The sequence below is a fragment of the Chiroxiphia lanceolata genome, chromosome Z, assembly GCF_009829145.1.
Source record: "Chiroxiphia lanceolata isolate bChiLan1 chromosome Z, bChiLan1.pri, whole genome shotgun sequence".
Lineage (NCBI taxonomy): Eukaryota > Metazoa > Chordata > Aves > Passeriformes > Pipridae > Chiroxiphia > Chiroxiphia lanceolata.
The window spans coordinates 34,841,413-34,856,152 of record NC_045671.1 but is presented as its reverse complement, the minus strand read 5'-3'; the positions used below and the strand labels follow the sequence as shown (position 1 = coordinate 34,856,152).

The 14,740-nt window shown below is 39.3% G+C and overlaps 1 protein-coding gene across 2 annotated transcripts in view; it reads left to right on the top strand.

Annotated features, from left to right (window-relative positions):
* LOC116781248 (guanine nucleotide-binding protein G(q) subunit alpha-like) overlaps window positions 1–14,740 on the top strand; it is a 130,618-nt gene that overhangs the window by 16,840 nt on the left and 99,038 nt on the right. The window lies entirely within an intron of this gene.

Below are 14,740 nucleotides of genomic sequence, written 5' to 3'. Positions count from 1 at the left end.
AGCTGGTGTTTGAAGATAAGCCTGTACCCTACAACTGACTGATGTGGTGCACCGCACCTCCAGTGTCCCATCTCCAGTACCTTAAAGCATCTGATGTCTTGATGTCCACTGATGACTATGATGTCCGAGAGAGTGATGCATGAGGGAGGCTGCAAAGCACGCCTTCTTTGTTGGCTCTGCTACAGGGAAGAATGAAGATATTGGTATGGTCTTATGATAAAACATCTCATGCAGTTCAGTTTGGGAGACATGGGACATTTGTCAGGCTGCACTGCAGTGAGTGACCTAACCTCAACCCATGAGTAGGTCTCTCTTTTAATATAAAAATGCTGCTCAGTGGTTCTGTGGAAACTAGGCAGTGACATCCTTGAGGAGGGCTGGACCTCAGAGAGCTATAGCTGAGATTGGCTCTTTGGTGTTATTTCTAAAAACGGACTCATTGGGGTTTTCCCATTTCTGTAATGCTATATAATGCTGGGGTTTTGGTTGGTTGGTTTTTTTTTTTTAAGTAGTCTTCAGAGCCCTCAACCTATATAATCTCTTTGCATCTTAACCTATAAAATCAAATGATGGCAAGTTGTTTCTTAGGCTCTCCTGAGATTATTCCAGTAATGGCCATTAGTTGAGTCAGCTGTTTGGGGATATGCTGTTTTCTTTCCTTTCTTTGTGAAAACCAATAAATAAAAGGAAGGCAAAAGGCATTTGAATGCTGGATTATCTTTTTACCTGTCCTTTCTTAATAGCTTGCTTTAAATGTACCGACGCCCTTGCTTTCTGCAAAGGTTTGTCTTTTGGTCTTACTTGTACCCCTTCTGAATAAGGTATATTTAAAAAAAAGAAAAGAAAAAGAGAACACAACCTCAAAAACCCAAATTAATTCTATAAAACAAAACAAACAAACCCCCTTCCATGTTTTGGAATAGAAATGGAGAAAACCTTAGAGCTTTTGGCGTTCACTCTTCCTGCAGCAGACCATAGTGAACTTGCTTGTTTTCTGGTGTATCTCACTGTGATACACAGAGACCTTTGTTCTGTTCCCTGCACTTCTCTTGCAGTTGTCTGAGAACAAATACCATGTCTGTGGTGCTCCTGTTGGCTCTGGAACCACACTGACTTTCAGGTAGAATTCCTTCTGCTATAGTGGGTATTAGTCTGTTCAAGAGTATTCTTGCCAGGATTTTGCCAGCAATGGAGAGCAGAGTAATAGCACGGTAATTGGAACAGTCTGATTTAATTCCCTCACCAAGGCTTTCGATATTGTGAGCAGAAAAGGTCTATGGCAGATTTTGGAATGCTTAGGTTGTCCCTCTAAGTTCCTTAAAATGATCATCTCACTTCAGGAGGATCAGCACGGCCAAGTCAGATATGGCAATGCACTTTCTGAGCCCTTTCTAATAACCAATGATGTGAAACAAGACTGCATTCTTGCACCAATCCTATTCACAGTCTTTTTCAGTAGGATGCTCCAAAGGGCCATGGCAGACCTCGATGATCAGGACAGTATCTACATTCGATACCATACTGATGGAAGCCTGTTCAATCTAAGGCGACTGAAGGCCCACAACAAGACCTTAAACCATCTTGTCCGGGAGCTGCTTTATGCTGATGACGCTGCCCTTGTTGCCCACACAGAAGCAGCTCTGCAGCATTTAACATCCTGCTTTGCAGATGCTGCTGAGCTCTTTGGGCTGGAAGTCAGCTTAAAGAAGACAGAAGTTCTCTATCAACCTGCACCTCAGGAAGTCTTCCATCATCCCCATATCACCACTGGCAAATCAGAGCTCAAATCAGACCAGCAGTTTAATTACCCAGGTAGCCTCATCTCCTCGAACAGGAAGATTGACGGAGAGATAGACAACAGGTTAGCAAAGGCATATAGTGCCTTCGGAAAGCTTCATAAAAGAGTTTGGCGAAATAAACACTTGAAGAAAAGTACAAAGATCAGTGTTTACAGAGCCATAGTGCTGTCTACTCTCCTTTATGGATCTGAATCATGGGTCATCTACGTCACCACCTGCAACTCCTAGAACGCTTCCATCAATGCTGTCTCCGTACAATCCTTAACATCCGCTGGTCAGATTATGTGACTAATATGTCTGTTGTAGAACAAGCAGCAATCACAAGTATTGAGGCCATGTTGCTGAGAACACAGCTGCGATGGGCAGGGCACGTCTCCAGGATGAAGGACCACCGCCTCCCTAAGATCCTGCTCTATGGTGAACTTGCCACTGGCTGCCGCATGAGAGGAGCCCCAAAGAGAAGATACAAGGACTCTCTGAAACAACATCTCAGCCTTGGCCATATTGATCATCATAACTGGTCTACTCTGGCCTCCAATCGGGAGGTCTGGAGACACGCCATCTATAACACTGCGGATGCCTTTGAGAACACACGCAGGATCACCCTTGAGGAGAAAAGACAACGCAGAAATATTCTGCCTTGCAGAATATACCACCTAAGGAGTCTTTCTGCTGTGCCTTTTGCAACCGGACATGCCTATCTCGTATTGGCCTTTTTAGCCACCAGCGCGCCTGCGACAAACATGGGTAGAGCCCTCCCCAAATCTTCGTTTGCGAAGCCCAGCCATGACTGACTGACTGACTCACTGTGATGAAGTACCTCGTAATATCTCAGATTTGCAATTGTAAATGAAAACTTTACCCTCCTGCCATTTGCCCTTCAGACTCAGTTGCCTTTCCACATAGAGGGGGGAAAATGATTCTCTATTGAAGTCTTTTTGAAGCAGAAGACCTCCCTGAGCAATCAGTAATGCAAATTCTGAAGTTCAAAGCTTTCACAGTAATCTTGTTATCAATTTCAGGCAGCTCTTTAAGTCCATCAGCAGTCAAGGTAGATTATTTTTGTGATTCTGTGTTATGACAGAAATGTCACCTAGTAGTATTTCCTCTTTTTCTTAAGTTTATGGTAGCTCTTTAACAATAAGTATGTTAAACTGCTTTCTCTTCTCAGTAATCTCCTTGTAATTACGGTGTTATGAATTGCATTTTAGAATGATGCTGGAAATGACACAAAGCTTTATTCCTGGATCAGTTAATGAATCCACACTCACCATCATTTATCAGACAAAATGATGATTCAAACTGGTCTATGGTTGGTTTTGGTTGGGTTTATTTCTTCCCCCCTCCATTTTCTTTGTGGTGCTTTTGATGCTGTAAGTTAACAGGGAATGACAGCACCTTGCCAACTTTGCTATTTTTTTGTGATCCACTTAAAATAATCATTACAGTTTGTATCGTGCTGCATGATTCTTTTTCTAAATGATAAGGAGTTTGTCTTCAACTCAGGCCTTCATGGATCGTTATCTTACCTTCACACAATAGCTTTTCTATTTGGAAGAGTGTGATACTAAAACCAAATTTTCAAGTAGGGGAAGGAGAAAGGCAGGAGTTGTTACTTTCGTAGGTGATGCTATTCCCCTCTCTAGTGCATCACATGGTTTATCGACTGAGATAGAAAAAAGATCGAGGTACCAATGCTACCAAAGAGGCAGAGTTTACTTTACATTGGACTTGAAATTCTTGCCTAGGAGTATGAAGACTTTCATGTCTAAACCAATACTCCACTAAACATTTGAACTAAACTTCGCATTTAAATAGTTGGGAACATCTTCTTGTTACAATTCCATAAAGAGTGACTATTTATAGAAGTTCCTTTTCATTATTGCTATCACATACAGTCAGGTGCTGATGATTTCTGTGGTAGCAGTAGTGCATTTTTTTTCTGAAAAACCTTACTCTGAGATATATTTTAAGATGCTCTTATATTTGGTCTAAACTATGTAGTCATACCAGTATTGGGAAGTAATTTTGACTAATATTTTTAAACATGCACATGTAAGATCCTGTCATTCCTCTAGAGGTCTTTTTAAGGGCACCGAAATTCAGTAATTTATTTCCGATATGTCTAGCTTCTTTAGTTACTGGTTTCTTACACTGCAACTTTCTGCATGCTTGCACACCAGACTGCATATGTTTGTCTTCATCATGCCATACTGGGTCGGTGAAGAGTCTGTTCAGAGAGTTGCAGGGCTCCTGGAGAGAACTGTGTCCTCTACCAGCAAGCACTTCAATCCTTACTTGCCCTTGGACCTGATTTAGAAGCCCAGATAGAATAGGGTGAGTGAGTAAGCATGTGTGTAAATAGATAGAACTGATAGGATCAGAAGCTGAGACTACCTTTTGATCAAGGGTGAGAACATGACCACTTTAGTTCCTTTATCTGATGATGCTTCCTGCTTTTCCACACGTGGATGGGGCAATACAGGGCAGTGTAGGCTGACAGCGAATTATCTTGAGAGGTTGAATTTGGGAGTTTGATTTAGCCAAACAAGAGAAGGTAATTAAAGTTTTTCCATGTTCCATATGACTTTGCTAAACAGTAAGCTGTTTAAAGTAGAAAGGGTTATTTCCTCCTCTACTTGTATTTTGAAGCAGAGAAAACGTCCTCCCATTTACACCAGGCTTGCTCTGGTAGACTGACTTGTCAGATGAGCCTCTCTGAGGGGCTGTTGGCTGTACTGCAAAGCCTGACAGACTAGGAACTCTGAAAGCTTAAATACAGTATCAAAATGAAATATTAAAGATAGTGAAGTCTTAAAAGTGATGATTAATAAATTCCTTACATTATCTTGTTTCTATTAAGCAAGAATAAATGAGTAGGAGATAGACAAAAACAGTAGAAAGTATTTGTGTATAGCACAAATACTTCTCTTGTGTATAGCAATGGTATTGAGGATTCAGTTAATTGCTCATGGGTATTTTTTGGATCATGATTGAGAAATACTGATGAAACTTTAAAGGCATAGAAAAGCTTTTACTATATAGTCAGACCTGCATACCATAGGCAGACTTCTATTTAACAGAACAGCATCCTGACTAAAATCAATCCATGTACTTTGAGTGGGCATGTCAGATCCCTGTTAGGTTTTATGAAATAAACTTGCTGTGATCAGAGGGGCTTAATGAATTGGAGCAAAGTTGCATTGTAGAGGAACCAAGAATGTTCCAGACTGATTCTTGTTTTCACCCTGCTGTCTTTTTGGGTGGTAGGAGCATTAGAGTATTTGTAGTAAGACAGAATAGCTACATAGCACTGCACATTTTCAGAATGCTGCACGCCCACTAGCTAATCAGTCACTCTGTCACCTCCACAAGGGAGGAAGTAGTTAATTATTATCATCCTTGTGATTGTAGGTGGGGGAGTGCAGACAAAGGCTATTTCTAGGTTACCAATAGTGTGAACAACAGTGGGTCTGTAGGGCAAAACAATAGATGCTGAGAAACCCATGTCTGTGATCAAGGGATGTTTTTAGCTTTAACAAAGTCTAGTCTGATCCCAGGGAGTAAATGCCAGTTTGTGGTTGGAATGCATTAGTTGTGGTCCTTCCATTTTTTAATGGTTTCATTCTAAAGAAATCCATGTTCTCACTTGGAGATACTTTGATAACAATGGAGGAGAACACAGTGATAAGAAGAGTTGAGCAAGTTTAAACTAGGTTTAGGAGAACACTTTCAAAATAAACACCTAGTGTATGTCTACCCACAGGGACACTCTGGCAAATGATTTTAGGTGGGAGCTTCCCCATGCCTATAAGTTAGTTGTTTAGCATGGAGAAAGGGAGACTCAGGGGCAACCTTATTGCTCCTTATAACTACCCAAAGGGAGGATGTAGTGAGGTGGGAGTTGACAAGTAACAAGGCAAAAGGAAACAGCCACAAGTTGTGCCAGGGGAGGTTTAGATTGGATGTTGGGAAAAAATGGTCCATGGAAAGGGTTGTCAAGCATTGGAAGGGGCTACTCAGGGAAACGGTTGAGTCTCCATTCCTAGAGTGCACTTAGGAACATGGTTTAGTGGTGGACCTGGCAGCGTTAGGTTAGTGGTTAGACTTGATGATCTTAAAGGCCTTTTCCAACCTAAGCGATTCTGTGATTCTTTGATTTGCAGAGCTGGTAAGGACAGTTAAACTGGAAAAAAAGCTTTATGCTTGCAACCATCTCCAAATAGCATTTTATATGCATGAAACAAAAAAACCCTGGTCCTAGTGGTTGGCTGCTGCTTTGTACAGAAGTGGTGGAACTCACATTTCACCTCAGGAATTTTCCTTTCCTGTTAGTGCTGAGAGATAATGAAATACTGTTTTTGAAATAGGTTGATTTAGGTTTAGAAACATCTTCTAATTAAGTCTGATTTTCATGAAGAATATGAGCTATTTTATTTTTCTGTGTATCAGTCCATTATGTGAAAAATTTGGAATATGTTGTCCTCTATGGTCTTTTTATTTTAAATTGTCTAAACCTTTTCACTCCTCCTTTGCTTTGCTCTCCATCTTGGACCCTGCAGTAAGTTTATATTGCAGCATAACTAGCTGATTAGAGAGGTGTTCATTCTTCAATTAGGCAGCAAGAATGCTTTGGTTATTATTTGTCTTTTTTAACATCCAAATCAACAGTATTTTTTGTTTGATTTGGCTTTTTTTCAGTTAATGGTGATAGCTACTGTCAGTTCATACCAGCGTTCTTCAACAGAAGCATCAGAAAAATAGATATTAATGTTTCTGATCTTAAAAATAAAGAATTGAGCAAGGAAAAATACAATCATTCAGGCTATATTTTTGTCAGGAAGAAATAAAAGATAGTTCTCCTTCTGCCTCTCTTTGCATGTGCAAGTGCACGTATTCGTACAACTTTTAAAATAATTTTGACCTTCATAGTTTGTGTAGCTGCACAGCGGTGTCATTAGAATGACAGGTTTGATGCTGGTTTTCCCATGTTTCAGTCTTATGCCTACAAATTACTGTGTATTGAACTTTTTCCATGCTTCAAAGTGAGCCAGATGCCTTTAACTTGATGTACAACTATGTTTTACACATTCCTCAAGAGACTTTTGGCCACCAATAAAAGTGGAAGAGAAAATTTTTATTTAATAAAGAGATAGGAAGCTTTTGATCAGGTGGTTGATAGAGGATGTTTAAAGTGTTGGAGAAGTATGACTCAGAAATTATCCTGCACTAAATAGGAAAAAATAAATCTTAGTCCATCAGTTGCGTTTATGGGGGAGCACCCTGTAATGTTACAGGAATGAAATACTGCCTTGTGATCTTACGTGGTACTGAATGCAAGAAGTTCCTGACCTTATTTAGACTTCAGTTTACTACCATGGATTCTCTATTATTCTTGGTAAGAAAAATAGTTGTTTCTTAAGTAAAATAAAAATGAGAAAGCAAAACATGTGAAAACTCACGAGGCACGATTGGACCTAGAGCTACATAGTCTGCTAGCTGAATTCATAGGACATGGAAATACAAAATATTAATGTCTAGCTTCACAAATAAAAGAGAATGACAGACTGTCTGTCACAGCTTCGCAGAATATTAATAAATGTATTATAAATTTTAATAGAAAAGTGACCAGTTCAAGCAAACAAATAATAGTGTAATTATATGATGCATTAGGTTCTAACTAAGATTGCTGGTAAAATACATAAACCCACACATTTATTCATGTAGTATTATGCTAGTAATCCTTCCTTGCAAAAACCAAGACAGTATTTTTGTTTAATAACAGTCCATTTTGTGATTCTACACTCACAAGTCAAATCGTATGTACAGTATTGCATACGAATCAACAGCCATACACCAGTAGCTGACATAAAGGAACTATCTCTTTGTCCTGGGAGGTTACGTTCATGATGTAGTAGCTGTCAGTAGTTGCAGTGTGAAACCCAGTGCTATAGGTGCCTTCCAATATAAAGTTTTTATACTGTTCTACAGAAGTAGGAATGGTTGCATTTCAGTCTTGGTAATTCAGAAGATACCTGTGCAAGGGGAGAGAAGAACTTATGATACTTAATTTAGGCTGTAGGCCTATAAAAATGTAGAGTTTTTTTCCAAATTTCACATGCCTTCCAGAGTTAACCAAATACTAGATTGCCTGCAGTCATCTATATTGTTTGAGAGAAAAAGCATTTGTGTTGTTGGAAGGTGATTTACAGTGTAATGTGTCACTGCATCTGTACTTATTTTGTCCCAGGTTGTTGTCACAGCATCTGTGTTTTACCAAAGACAGCCTAATGCACCTTCTAGTGAAGGGCATGTGGTCAAAAAAGGAGTGTGTGTCGTCATGAAGTACCTCTAAGCAGAGATTTGAATAAATCCAAATGACACTGTGTGGAGATGTAGTTTGAACAGAGCAGCTTCTCTGCACTGAGATTATTCTTGATACTGGCTGCTGTTTTTAAAAAAATCATAAGTATGCAAAGTAACAATATAGGTAACATTTTAATAACTGATTTGAATTGGATAGCTCATGTAGAAAAATCGTATGTGAGTGGTTTTTTTTCTAAATCTCAGTAAAATTTAGCATGCAGATGAGATTTATAGGAAAAAAAAAAGTTAGAAAAGTAGCCTTGAAATTGGTACTTATTGGTTAGGTACCAATAGTCTTGAAAAGTAGTGCAGAAAAATGTTATTGATAACTGTTCTTTTTGATTGTTTAGAATAAGTAAATAGTTTTCTGTATTAAAAATTAACACCAGTAGCATAAACACATTAGTGACAAACTGTTCAGAGGACTGGTAGATCACATACAACAGGTGTAACCACACTGTGCTCAAATGTGTTCTTGCTCAGGTAAATGTATGTTTCACCTCTGCATTGAGAAGGAATGGGATCATGACTTGTACACCTACTTCTGTGATGTAATGAAATAACTTCCAAAGAATTGTTTCTCAGATAGAAGTTAAAAAGAATCAGAACAGATCAATAATAAAGTTGTAACAGCAGAGCTAACTACAGTAAATAAAGAGACTCAGCAGAAAATTGAGTATTCTGCTGCTTTCATATGGTAGTGTAGTTTAAAAACTAGAGTGGTTACTATAAAATTATAGAGTTTACTCTTTAAATAAATTCTTCTTTTACTTTGTTAATATGCTATAACATACATGAAGTCACTTTTTAGGATAGTGTTTTAAGATGTTTATTCTTCTTAGCTATCTAGTGCAGCAGGATTTACTGAAATAAAAAGAGGAGTGACAAATTAGTTTGATAAAACTTGACATTTGCACTTAACAAAACCACTGTGGAGCAGCTGATGTGTGGTAACTGGGCACACCGTAGTAACTGTTCTCAGACTCTTCTCTCCCATGTTCAGAAATTTTTTAGATACTTGGACTATTAAGTGATGGACAGAGAATTTTGGAAAGCATTTGATGCTCCTTATTCCTATTCCTTGTTTTTCAAGAATACCTCTAAAATTATTAAAATGGACGTTGCAGTATACTCTCTTTAGATCTACTCAGTTTTTTACCCATATGCATATTAATAAGGCCATAGTTTGCAGTAATCAGTTGAGACTACTTAAAAAGTAAGGATGGCAGAAAAAAATCCATAATAAGGATCACAAAAAAGGGGTTTATGATTAACCTTTCCTGAGGTCATTATCAGTTTCTGTAATTTCTTTTTCCAACCTATTCAGTAACTTAATTTCTTTGAAGTGTGACTGTCTTTTCTTTACACTGACGTCAGTTGAATCAGTATAGAAGGAGATAGCAGTTGCAAAGTTGGGGAGGGGTGGTGGGTTGCTTTTTGGGGTTTTTCCCATGCAAGTAGCCTGAACATACCTTTGGTCCTCTTAGTTACAATGAGGTTTCTAATTTGTTGTAAGTTCTGGTATGAAAATTTAGTTTATTGACCGTAAGATGCATAGTGTAAAAATCCATATTTTTATGCAACTAGTGTGCATTTTCTTTTGTCTTCTGTTGCAAATTAGATTGCAGAAACAATTTTGCACTCACAACTCAGAAATTTCTCTTTTTGTGATTGTCAAAATTTGGAAGTTTCTTATTAAAGTGTAGGAAATCCTCTCTTAAATTTTGACTTGCCAGGTCTTTTTTGTTGGGGAAGAAAGTACTTGGCAGATGGAAATGAAGCTGTGTGATACCTGACAGAAGTTCTAGCCTCTGAAAACTTATGCAGAACCCTTCAAAATATATTTTTTCTTCATCTTTAGAAATACAGAACTCTGAAGATGGCATGAGAAAACTTGAATTTAAATCTGATCTCAGATTGCAATCAAAAAGAATTCATATTTATCTAAGTAGAAATATTCATTTTAAATTTTGTATCTGGGAATAACACAGGGCATCTGGGATTCACTGATCTGTTGTCCTAACACATTTCTACCATTTTACTTTTTGTCTGCCACAGTGAGAAAGTAGTCTTTAGCTGCATATTTTAGTCAACTAAATTGCTTTATCAAAGTTAACAAACCTGGAGTTTAGTACCTAACATTTTTCCAGAATTGCTACAAATTGAAAACCATCCCCAGAATACTTCAGTTGGCTTTTATGGGACTTGTTCCCATGTGCCAGGGATGAGAGGACCAGTATCTGTCCTCTGGCCATAAATGTCAGAATGCTTACATGTTATTATAGATCATGTGGCTTTTTTATGGCAAACATTTTGAAGAGGTAATTGGTAATTAGTGTGAGGTGTTGATTATACTGATTGTGCATGCATGATTGTGATGGTTTTCACCCTAGGCCTTCTTGGAGACCAGCTTGTAACCAGGAAGGAACTAGAAAAGCGACAAAGGAAGTATTCCGTATCATTCCTTTCCATAACGCAACATATAAAAAGGCATAGATAAGAGAGCTCGCTCTCTTCCTTTCCAGCGAGGTTCGAGAGCGGTGGGTCCCTGTCTCGGTCTTGCTTATCTGGAGCTGAGGCCTGCAGTGACTGCTGTTCTCTGCCGCACGTGAGGGGAGAGTGCTGGGCCGTGTTCAGCCATCCTGCTTCTCTCAAGAGAAGTGGTGAGATTTTGCCAGTTTTTTATTTTGTTGGTTACCGAATTTTTAGATTGTGCATACCTGTTTTACTTCTGTCCCTTTTCATCCTTTTTTTGTCCTTTTTTTTCCTTCTCCCCTCCCCTTTTCCCTTTAGGAAGCTATTGGGGGTTTCTGGGGTTATAGGTATATAGTATTCTCACTATATATATCTGTTTTATATATAAAATATATTTTTTTGCTATAGCTTTCACTGTTTATTTTTTTTTTTTCTTCCCTCTTTAAAAAACAAACTCTGTTGTTGAGTTTCAAAGACTTGGTGAGAAGCCAGCTCGAAACTTGCACAATGATTCAACAACCTCTGATGAAGGATGCAGTGGTTACTAATGCTCAAGGGCTTCCAGTGGTGTTTGGGTCTGTAGGGCAATAGTATTGGAGTTGCTCGGCTTTTTCTTTAATTTCTTCTGTGAAAAATGAGACAGTTGGAGTCAGCAAAATATCCCAAAAACGGACAAGTGACCAGAGGAAAAAAGGAGCATAGTTCAGAACTATCTGGCTGACACACATTGTTTTCCGCTTTCCTTTGGTTTGAAAACAAAAATGTTGCAAAGCATGGACTAGGATTGGCTACCACTGAGAGCATCATTCTAATCCTTTTTCAGTCACCTCTTACTCACCAGTGTGACAGCGGCCAAATGGCTCCATGTTGCTTATACTTGAAGGCTCAGGAAACAGCTTAAAATGCTCCAGAAATAAATTCTGCACCACGGGCTCTGTGGGGAGCTGCCTTGTCAGCTTCCACTCGGTGGATGGAGGACAAGCTCTTTCCTCGTACTCCCTCGCCAAGTGTCGTGCCGTGCCTGTGGCAGGGAGAGCTGGCTGGCAGCTCCCACCATCAGGGTGCTCCCCGGCAGAGGTTGTTTCTACCATGTGCAGCTCTCCTCTCCTGGCTTGCATAGTGCAGAGATCTGCGGGGATAGCAAGACTGGACAGCTGCTGGAGGATTCAAGAGAAGACGCACAGAGTCCCAGGCAGTGGCACTTCTGTGCTTGGTGGTGATATCACAAATTCTGCAGAATGTGACGTTAGTATAGAAACAGTGCTTGTCTCAGTACTTTCCTTGCTTTGAAAAACATTAGCATTTTCATCATTTGTACTCTCCATAAAATGAATTACACAAGATTGAAGGCCTTTAGGGCAATAGTGGTATTATGTGGTGGTTTTTATATATCTAAGAGCTCTACGCTGTTTTTTAGTCACTGTAAATTATTATCTGTTTCTTCCTGCTTTACTCCATTCCTCCCTGCTTTTCTCCCTTCCTCCCCTCAAAACGTTTTTAATAACTTCTGTTGCATTTCCCACAGTTTTTCATGGTACATTTTCAGGCAGGCCAGCCCTATATAAAAGGGAATTAGAGACTACATTTTACCAAAAAAAAGTATTTTAAAAAGATTGAAAAATTGATGGATTTTCAGAACAGATATTTTCTCTGCACATTCACACACAGGGACCTCCTTACATTTGCAGACCTCTCTAACTCTAAATAAGCTATCTTTTCATTTGTGGTTTTTTTTTTTTTTACTACAAGGTATAAAAAGAGCAGTGTAAAAGTAGAAGTAAATACAGAGGTGCCAAATATATAATCACCTTTCAGCATTGTGCCATTGTGGCTGTTGGAAGTAAACCCTCGTTTAGCTTTGGATGGTTAACTCTGTGGTTTGTGCTAACGGCTGGATGTGCACTTGGTTGTTTGCTTGTGGCCTTTTTTAGCTGAACTGAAATTATAAAAAAAAAAAAAATTATAAAGAATATTGACTTGTGTGGATAACATTTTAATAGCCTAAAACATAAACTAAAAATTTGGGCTGGAACGCTTCTCATTTATCTATTGTGCAGAGGAATGACATGTTAAATAAATGTTTACTTCCTGGAAATAAAAGTTACCTGTAGAAAGAAAAATAATGGCTAACAGAAACTAGTCCTTTCCCCTGCCACCTTGTGCCTGTGGGAACTACAGTTGTGTTACGGTTCTTTGCCCTCACAGTTAAATTTGTTTCTATTTTGGTGTACTAAATCAGAATAGGAACAGATTCTCAGTGTTACCATGTTCTTGAGTATCCTGCTCCATAGCACTGAAAGTGGCTAGAAGTATATTCAATTCAATCTCTGTGAAACTAGATGCAAATATAGCTAGTGAAAAGCAGAATTACATCAATGTTCATAAAGCAGAAACCCAGTACCACAGAAGGCATAATTATCCAGCGTCTTAAGTGAATTTAGGACTTTCTCTCAGATGAACTAGAATTTATAATGCGAATAACTTACTTAAATGCCAGTGAACAGCATGTGGACTTTAATTCAGCAGAAAGCCATATGCTATTTCAGAAGAGATCAGAGCTATGAGGACACTACAGGAGAGAAAGGAGGTGACATTTCCTAAGTTACATAGCCACATCTGGATGGTAAATGCTATTGGCTAGAGTTGATGTTGTGAGTGAAACAGTAGTTGGAACTCAAACTTTATGCATTTCTGGAGATTTCTTCTAATATTGTAAGAGTATGCAGCAAAAGGATACTTTTCTGAGATACAGCAAAGCATGTTGTTTATCCACAATTTTCACTGGGTTCTGATTGGTATTATCTTATGGGTTTTATTACCTTTATAAGTAGAAAGCAGTTATTTATTAATCTATGCATTCTTTGTTGACAGTGTGTGTTTAAAGTAAATAAAAGAAATCTAAAAACTTTCAGAGGAGGTAATAATACAGTATATACAAGGTTATATAATAAGGTCTAAATAAATATAATAAATAAATAAATAAAATTATTGACAGGAAGCTGAACATGAGCCAGCAGTGTGCCCAGGTGGCCAAGAAGGCCAATGGCATCCTGGCCTGCATCAGGAACAGCGTGACTAGCAGGACCAGGGAAGTGATTCTTCCCCTGTACTCAGCGCTGGTGAGGCCACACCTGTAGAACTGTGTCCAATTCTGGGCCCCTCAGTTCAGGAAGGATATTGAGGGGCTGGAGCAGGTGCAGAGAAGGGCAACGAGGCTGGTGAAGGGACTGGAACACAAGTCCTATGAGGAGAGGCTGAGGGAGCTGGGGTTGTTTAGTCTGGAGAAGAGGAGGCTCAGGGGAGACCTCACCACTCTCTACAACTCCCTGAAAGGAGTTTGTAGCCAGGTGGGGGTTGGTCTCTTCTCCCAGGCAGCTATCAGTAAGATAAGAGGGCACAGTTTTAAGCTCTGTCAGGGGAGGTTTAGGTTAGATAATAGGAAGAAATTCTTTACAGAGAGGGTAATCAGGTGTTGGAATGGACTGCCCAGGGAAGTGGTGAATTCCCCATCCCTGGAGGTTTTTAAGATGAGACTGGATGTGGCACTTAGTGCCATGGTCTAGTAACCACAGTGGTATTGGATCAAGAGTTGGACTTGATGGTCTCAGAGGTCCTTTCCAACCCAGCTGATTTTATGATTATATGTACCTTCAGCAGCAAAGGTAGTTATAAAGAAGATTGGCAGTGTCTCATGGAGAGAAGAACACAGGACTACACTCCTGTAGCTGTCCATTTTGGCTCATTTGAGATGTGACTGGAAGCTTTTCCTCTGAGCTACTGAAGTAGCTCGGCTGAGCAGGTCAGCAGCATGGAAGCTGAGCTCAGCCTGGTCAGCCTGAAGGCGCATGAGCCGTGCATGCTGTTTGTGGAACAGTGTGGTGCTCCAGAGTGCTACCTCCTGACTTCTTTTCTGCTGGAGAAGCAGCACATTAAAATGTTATTCTGTTCAGCCATACAGAAGTGATGCTTTAAGTGGCAGTACACCTTGCTGTTCAAAATGCTGTTCAAAATTCAAAATGATGGGACCAGATGCTTTGACCAGTAAAATCTGCCCACTTGTCCCTGATATCTTTACATACTATTTTCTTAGTGACCCAGTA